Consider the following 9,624-nt stretch of genomic DNA (forward strand, 5'->3'; position numbering starts at 1 on the left):
TCATCCAAAATACCGCACTGCAATGTACATTTAACTAGACTTTGATTTCTCAGCACTATAATATTTGCATTTATAAACCAATTTTCCAAATACGACTGCTGCGTGGCAATGTAAAAAACAATATCAGCATATATTAGGGGAGAAATTAAAAACAACACAGTTGATATAACTCCTGTAAGTTTCATTATATCGAACAGTTGGGTATTTTTGTTTATGTTTATTAGCTGATGCTTATATACAATGATATAAGTCTACAAAACACGTGATTATTTGTTTTACAGAATTTAAGATTCCCTCGAAAAACAACGAACAAAACGCATGTTAATATTAAAGAGTGTTTCAATAACTGTGAAGTGATGAACATTAGATTTACATGTTCGAATTGATGTCCTTCACTCAATCATTCAATTTGATTAGATTTCACTTAATGCCAAAATTTACGAATGTCTTGATAAAAACTCCAAACGTAATATATAAACTCAGTCTACTTGGTGTTTAAGAGTCTGCTGACGTTTTTATCTCTCTGTATTTAACACTGAATATGTCTGGTGCTCAAATCACAGCTGAGAGTCTGCTGACGTTTTTATCTCTCGATTTTAACACTGAATATTTTAGGGTGCTCAATAAACAGCTGCACACATATTTATAACTTAACTCCAAATGAATTATTCATCAAAGCTTTCCTATATTCTATCAATAATTCAATATTTTGTTTTGTCTTAGACTTCGGTTTTAAAAAAATCTATGTTTTAAAGAATACTTCAAATAATTACAACTTTTAGAATTTTGTTTTGCTGCCAAGGCTAATACGCAAATAATTAAAATAATTGAACAGCAAACAAACACTAAGTTTTATGTATGCTGTTCAGCTGTTTCAATACTTCAATACTTTCTATTCAATAGTGGCATCTTAGACTTCAGATAAAAAAAAAAGAATCACTAATCTCTTTCTAAAGAATATTCAACATTTTCAATAGTTTCTTTATAATTGTGTTTTGCCGTCCAGGGCTATAAGCAATTAATTATAATAATCCAATAACAAACAATTATTTCTTAAAGCTGTTGAGGGTGATGGTAAGCGATGAAAGGTTACAAAAATAATCCATAAAAAGGTTAACTCACGACACTAGTCATTACATAAGAAGAATATGTCTTTTAAAACACTCTTTTGCGAAGATATTTCTTTGCTTGAACAGTATAGCTGTATGCTGACTTTTTCTCTAATATATTATATATGATTTATTGAATAAGATAAGAGGAATATATCTATTAAAACATTCTTCGCAAATTAGTTTCTATGTTTGGACAGTTTCATTTGTGTGTTGACTTTTTTATTCTATTATATTATCTGTAATAAAATTGAATTAAATAGGAAGCAGCATATGTTGATTAAGAAATAAATGTATTGTATTTGAAGCTTTTTGGACGTCCATCTGTAGTTTTTCCGTCGCAAATTTGGTTTACCCGGCGACGCGTACGAATAAGATAAGAAGCAGAATTTGGGTTAACATTCAAACGATATAAAGTAACAACGGGTCATGGATATTAATTTTCAGTGAGAAGGGACAAATATTGGTCCTTATACAAACTATATATTAAAGAAAACAAGAAATAAAACACACACGTGCATTTACAAATGTGTCGTATCTTTGGCTCGGCTGAAATCAATGACGAGTATCAATATATGTTTTCTTGTAAATCTCTTGTTATTGAAAGACAAAAATGTTGATATATTAAAGCTGTTAATGTGAAAGTCTCTCCTCCTGGTAAATGCTGATCATTTTCTTTATACATGCACTGTATTGTTGTATATACACGAAACATGACACGGGCAGAACTTGCACCTGCAAAGTGGAGAGGGATTAATTTCAATAACTTCTTCCCCAATCCACTATAAATAAATATGTGTAAACTAAATTAGCACAGACAAAAAAAGTGTTTTAGTTACTCTCCAAGGGCAGGTGATGATACTTTTACGCTGATTCTAATTTAAAATTTAGAATCTAAAATTTCTAAAAAAAAAATATGCTTAAACATGTGAAACTCTTAAAAACATTAATCATTTTGAAGATTTTTTTTTCAGATGATGCTAAAACAAAAAAGAACCTTTAAGCAGAGAAGACCGTAGTTTCAGTATATCATTTAAAGCTTTCCCTATTCCTTTAACATATGAGATATGTATAGATTATTACATGGCATTTTTCATATCAAACCCTTTATCGGCCCAAGGTTGTGATATCAGCCCAAGAGCCGCAGGCTCGAGGGCTGATATCATGAACGAGGGCCGATAAAGGGTCTGATATGAAAAATGACATGTAATTATCTTTTTATCATATACTTCAGCAGAAGATATACAGACAAGAACTATTAAAATTTAACTTTTTTTGTTTGTCTTTGCACTTTCAATAAATATTTACAGACAACCAAAACAAATTCTTTACTTTAATTGTTTTATTGATATAACAAGCATTTTATTTTGTTTGTCATGTTCTTCAATAATATTGTCACCTCATTTATGTCTTTCAAAACAAGTTAAACTTAATTCATTTTTGCTCCTCAACTATTTTAGGAAAAGTCTTATCCCTTGCCGTTTTTCGCGCTCTGTTGTCGTTTTCAGTAAAATTTCCGGAAATGCACGAAGTTGCATGTGACAAACGTCACGGAAATTAACGGAAAGGCATGTGATAACAACCCGGAAGCAGTCAATAAAGGTACCTTTATCAGCCCGCTATGGAAATTCTTAAGAATCTGGTCAATAAACCTAACAATCCTTTCATAGCCTTTTGATATTTTCAAACGTTATTGAACTGTAAAATTAAAGTAATATTTTATACAAGTATATGATAAACCTAATTATTCCAAAAAATAACAAGAAAACTCATTCATATGCAATGCCCAATGTACACACAATACTGTAGACATTTCTATATTCACGATCATCAATAACATTGCAACGGTTACGATGTAGTAACGATATTATGATTTAATCTTTTACATTGCGATTGTACATTGTTTTGGATTTCGTGTCAACAAATTTAATAGTATAAGATATCGTATATGTTGTTTACAGCGTTGACATCCTTAACATTTTTTGACGAAGTGAACGTTGTAAACATAAAATATCGTTAAACAATATAAACATAATGTTGAAACGATATTTTCAACATTGCAATGTCTATGATAAAAGTAAAATATCATAAATACTGAACTCCGAGGATTATTATACACCTTTGAAACACTCTATACATAAAAAAACAGATGACTTATTGCTTACAATCAAAGAAAAAAGCAATGACCACTGAATCGTTAAAATGAGGTCAATTAAAACCTGCCAGACTGATATGCACATGAAAAAATGTTTGCATACACCTATTGTATACAGTATTAAATAAACAGTCTGCAACACCACTATTTAACCTCAAACACTAGACATTTGCCAGTTAAACATACCTTACAGTCATCACATACACCAAATATAGTTGACCTACTATTTATAGTATTTGAGATATGGAATTGATCACAAAAATTTGCAAGTTACACACATACAAAATAAAGTTATCATATTACTCATAATTAGAGGAATTAAAAAGTTGTCACTAAACCATGAAAATGAGGTCAAGGACAATGAACACAATCAGGTAGACGGAAACTTCATTACATAAGGCATATATCTATATGTATACAAAGTACGCATTCTACCTTTCGAAATATTAGGCTTTCAAGTAGTAGGTTCAACCAGCGTCGTCGCCACTGCACTATCACTATCCATTTGATGTTTTTCGTCGACAGAAGTCGCAGGCTTGACAAAACTAAAGAACGTCAGTGTAATAAATACTATTGTTTATTCAAATTGAAGAAAAAAGCATTGCTCTCTGACATTACAAGAAAACGGATTGATGAATGACGAAGACAAATTCAGACGTTTACTCTATTCCTAATATTATGAATTATGAAGTCGTCACTGCGATTTTGATTTGAAGAAGAGCATTGAGAGTGATGTTTCCATGATTTTTTTGCAGTTCAAATGTAAATGATTTGTTTTTGTAGTCTGGAGAAACCTTTTATTTTTTAATTGGTATTATTTATATTCATATTCTCATGTTTTGAAATCTTTATGTGTGATATTCAAATAAGAGAGTGTATGAGATTTATCTGATATTTATCTGTCAAGTTTTTGGAGCTTATTTTAAATGTAGCTATTCATGCCGCCCACAGACTAATTCAAAACTTAATTCATATGTGGCAAAAATGGCCGTATTTTCACTACAAAATTTACTCTGTGTGCAGGCATCTTGATTAGTTTTAAGTCATAGCATGCCCTAGATAAATATAATTCAAATACATTGCAAGATTTAGAAATATCATAATTAACAAACAGTTGTGTTTCCGTTGATATGGTTCACACAGGTACACAGTTTAAATCTCCAATTATTGTCAGGTATCTATTGTTCATCTATTGTCCATGTCAATCTGATTATCAATACCACTCACTTTATCTATCACCTGAGGGGAATATATAAAAAAAGGAAATGCATTTTTCTTTATATAACAAATCGAAATCTACATCATATAAGTCTTCATTGTGTATTCAGCGGGTATGCAAATTTTTCAATTGATATGAACATATAGTTTTTTAATGGATAGAACAAAAGAAATACAATTTCAATTTACCTGAAGTCCTAAAAATTTGAAGCCATGACATTGTTGTTGGCATTTCTTCAGAGTCAAATCTGAAATATCCTTGACGGTGTTTGATGGTAACATACTATTTTCTTTATCACTAAAACAACCAAGGTAACCTAATAAAACGCAAAATATTTCTGTATACACTAATTATTTATCATATGTATCAAATGAATGTCTTTAATGTATAGTCTACCATTTGGTTAACACGTTTTCTGATTCTTTACTTAACTATATTGATTATATCTGATTTTTGTTTTGGATAAGAACTTTTTTGTTTGAATAAAATCTATAATTCATACAGAACGTACAGCTATTGTCTTCAACTTTTAACCTTTTTTAGTATTTTTGTAGTGAAAATGGAACTCCAATATTACCACAACATAAAGACACTTTATATCAACTGTAGGTAATAGAGTTGTTAAGTTAACAAAGTCAAGTTAGATTGTGGTTTTTTTTCATGTTTTTGAATGACTGATAACTTAATCAACCAAGAATGAAGGAATTCATTTGAAAATGCTACGCCCATTTCTACGGATGTTGTATTCTCAATTTTTTTTTATCGATAATCAGCCATACAGTTAATTAACACAATAAAGAACACAACACGCGGGGTGTTATCTACTTTTACACGGGGTGGCAGTTTCGAAGCGAAGAAAACGCGACCAAGATAAGTAAACGTATCAAAATGTTTTATTTTAGAATTCGTTGCACCAAAAAATGTACTGCACGGAAGGAATCAAATTATTAAATATTTTGAAGAAACAACTCACGTTTTCACATGTTTCCGTGCAATTTAATCTCAAAAACCTCTACTTAGTTTTCTGTGTTGCAGATTTTGAGACTTCATATGCAAGTTTCGGCTATCAAAGGTTTGAAGCAATACTAACTTCTTAGTTAATATAATTTGGCTAACAGTAATTGATTTGTCAACAAGTTTTTTGTAGCTCGGGGTGTCGGACTCATCCCTCAATGGGTGAGGCTTTTATTAAAACAAAGAAGATTTTTCTATGATTAGATATTGAAACACACCTAATATATTCTGTCATAATTCTCATCAATCTTGTGATGTTTAATAAAGCTCATATTTGAGTTTATTTAGTTATGTGCACTTTCGATTTTACAAAAAGTTGGAAAGTATTTGTGAAACGTCTGGTTTTATTGAGAGACTATAGTTCCATCGGCGCAGTAAATGATTTTGTGTTTACAAATAAAATGTTGACACTTTTGTCAATTGATCGCAGTTCTCTATTATAAAGCGCCAACCTGTATTGAACATAACTAACACCTCATATGTGATGATTGGTGTGATACTTCAGATTTTTGTCCTTGAAAACACATCAATATCGTATACCAGTTTGCTTTACAAGCTATACTATTGTATAATACTTTTGATTCGAAGGCAGTGTTTTTCATATAGGTTAAATTAAATCATTAATCGTTACTTTATTTGTTCCATTTCTGATTAGCTATGCAACAATCATAAAAATGTTTATTAAAATAACAATCTAACGCATAGTTATGGTCAATAAAGGTATAAGCAAAAGCCTTACACAAATGTATCTACACTGATTAACTGATTTAAAAGCTGTACATTTTTTGTGTTTTGATGCCACTTGTTGGCACCTTTTTAGAACTGTTTCGTAGCGTCGTGTTTTTATTGGTTGATGAAACTGGAACGCCCGGAGTGCCCAGAGAAAATCACCGAAATTTGATAGGAAAACTGACAATACTAGTCAAATAAAATTAGAATCAAATGCACCTGCACGATCGGGGTTCGAACTCACGACCTCAGTGAGACTACTCGGCAACCGTGATCCCTCGCCGCACAGTGAACAATTCTTGCTAATGTCTGCATTACTTGATGTCATTGGCAATAATTCGGTGCATTCTAATATTGCATGTAGTTTATTAGCATACATGTAGTCATCGATAAGTTTATTTTAAATGCAAAATTATAACGAACAATTATCATAATTATGGAAAAAAAAGTTATGCCAAAAATATTAATGATAAAAGACAAAACAATTCTCAATTAATAAATCATATATATGCAGAAACAAGTACAAATATATCATTATAAATTTACAGGATAACTTCAAAAGTAAAAGTTACTGCCCTACATCATGTACACATTTAAATGAATACAGAAAAAAAAACACCTTTCCATCCTTAATAAACTTATTGTGTACATGTCTAACTAATCATGCATGTCATGCATAGACTTAAAGACAAATTTGACTTGGTGCTGATTAAAACTTATAAAAAGCAATAATATAGGTGTAAAAGCGCTTCGGACGCAAGAAATTAATAACGTGTTGTTTTCAATATTTTATATCATGTACAGTGTTAATCTAAGAAACAACAAACAAATCCAGGAAAACAGTGTAAACCAGCAATCAAATTATGTTTGTAATTGCAAATTTAAATTTCTTTACTACGTCCCAATCATTAAGATGAAAACAACTTACAGTCATAAATATCCAGGTAAGTGCTCAACTATAACAGACTATCAAACATGTTGTATATTTTGCTTAATCTTGTTGATTGCTTTGAAAATACACTGAACAAAACGTTATAGTAAGTGATCAAACACTAAACTTACCTTTATCACAAACAAACCTATTGCGTATTACTTACATTTCCTGGCAAAAGGTTAAATACTTAAGTCATGTCGTGATTGTTTATATCTACACTCACTGATCCATGGTTAATGTTTATTGGAGGAAAAGTGGGGCATGTATGTTAACTAAATGATGACATCTTAAGAAAAGTAATTACACCAGTCCTGGCATAATTTGTACAGCAAAGAAAAATATATCCTCCCAAGGATAATTTGTTTATAACGTTTATACAAATTTAACTTATTAGAGACATACTGAACATAATAGAGTATGGTTTGTTTAAGTCGCTTTTAGTAAATGCAAGTTTTCAGCAATCTACGAAAATCAATATCTACGGAAATAAATTATTTCATGTCGCTCACCTTGGTCTATATATGTGAATATTAAACAAAGGACGCAGATGGATTCATGACAAAATTGTGTTTTGGTGATGGTGATGTGTCTGTACATCTTACTTAACATTCTTGCTGCTTACAATTGTTTCTATACATGAACTTGGCCCAGTAGTGTCAGTGAAAAATGTTAGTTAATATTTACAAATTTTATAAAAATGGTTATAAATTGACTATAAAGGACAATAACTCCTTAGGCGGTCAATTGACCATTTTGGTCATGTTGACTTATTTTCAGGTCTTACTTTGCTGGACATTATTGCTGTTACAGTTTATCTCTATCTATAATAATATTCAAGATAATAACAAAAAACGGCAAAATTTCCTTAAAATAACAAATTCAGGGGCAGAAACCTAACAACAGGTTGTTCGATCCATCTGAAAATTTTAGAGCAGATAGATCTTCACCTGATAAACAATCAAAAGCGTCAGATTTGGTCTCAATGCTTCGGTTTTTGAGTTATAAGCCAAAAAACTACATTCTACCCCCTATGTTCTATTTTTAGCCATGGCGGCCATCTTGGTTGGTTTGCCCGGTCACGCAACACATTTTCTTAACTTGATACCCTAAAGATGAGTGTGGCCAAGTTTGGATTAATTTGGCCCAGTAGTTTCAGATGAGAAGATTTTTGTAAAAGACTACTAAGGTTTACGAAAAATGGTTAAAAAAATTGACTATATAGGGCAAAAACTCCTAAAGAGGTCAATTGACCATTTTGGTCATGTTAATTTATTTGTAAATCTTACTTTGCTAAACATTATTGCAGTTTTCAGTTTATCTCTATCTATAATAATATTCAAAATAATAACCAAAAACAGCAAAATTTCCCTAAAATTAACAATTCAGGGGCAGCAACCCAACAACGGGTTGTCCGATTCATCTGAAAATTTCAGGGCAGATAGTTCTTGACCTGATAAACATTTTTACGTCATGTTTTGGCCAAGTTGTTTCAGAGGAGAAGATTTTTGTAAAAGTCAACGACGACGGACGACGGACGCCAAGTGATGGGAAAAGCTCACTTGGCCCTGTGGGCCAGGTGAGCTAAAAAAAAAAAAGAGATAAATCAACGTGCTCAATTCTAATAGAGACGCTGAAAAACGATTTGAATATTGAATTAAACAGAGGAAATTTAATTTCTCAGAACATTTCTTTGGATTTCCTTATATATGAGATTTAAATTACTATCACTACAATTATGTACATATTTGGATAACAAATTAGGGTGGACTGCTGGTTTGTCATGATATATTTGTTTAATAAGGATAACAGATGAAATTATGTTTTATAATTGTATGATAAATGTTGATATGTGTTTTAAAGTATTTAGATTGTAACTATTTCTTGGATATATTCAACACGCGCTTTTACAAGAGATTAGATAAATGTGTCAGATTAAATACAACAAAATATGTACATCGGTTAAAATGAAAGTTAATATAAAATGCATTGGTTAATTATTAAAACTAGAAAACCCTGATACATGTGGAAATTGTTTATCAAGCACTTACCAAATGCGTTTGACCCACAAGTTTTAGTCGAATGTATAGATGTATTTCATAAATATGTTTTTGTTTGGATTAGAAGGTCTTGTCTATTCCCAAAATATCAATGTGTTTCAATGCCTTCGATAATTTAATACAATCATTGCTTAACAATTCCATGTACTGATATTCAAATTTCATGCAATTGCTTTGCGCTCTAGCTAATTTAATATGAATATATATTTTTTTCAAAAAATACTTTCTCAATTATATTTTTTGCGTTTGTTTTTTTTTTTATATCAAAACTCCAAAAAATCCACGACGAACAGCAAAGGACTCTCATACTTGTTTGTAACATGTTCCGCTTTATACATTGTAAGATAAATCACCAAAAAAGTAATTAAATGCAATATGATAATGGTAATTCAAGTAAAATGACAAAC

The 9,624-nt window shown here is 30.8% G+C and overlaps 1 long non-coding RNA gene across 1 annotated transcript; it reads right to left on the reverse strand.

Moving 5' to 3' along the window:
* Positions 1-4,182: 4,182 nt before the first annotated feature.
* Positions 4,183-7,331, reverse strand: LOC134684098 (uncharacterized). Its single transcript, XR_010101169.1, has 3 exons — positions 7,289-7,331; positions 4,672-4,799; positions 4,183-4,503 (listed from the first exon to the last, which is right to left on the reverse strand). It is a non-coding gene; the product is annotated as an uncharacterized LOC134684098 (long non-coding RNA).
* Between the last annotated feature and the right edge of the window lie 2,293 nt (positions 7,332-9,624).

This window comes from Mytilus trossulus, chromosome 9 (assembly GCF_036588685.1).
Source record: "Mytilus trossulus isolate FHL-02 chromosome 9, PNRI_Mtr1.1.1.hap1, whole genome shotgun sequence".
In the NCBI taxonomy this organism is placed as follows: Eukaryota; Metazoa; Mollusca; class Bivalvia; order Mytilida; family Mytilidae; genus Mytilus; species Mytilus trossulus.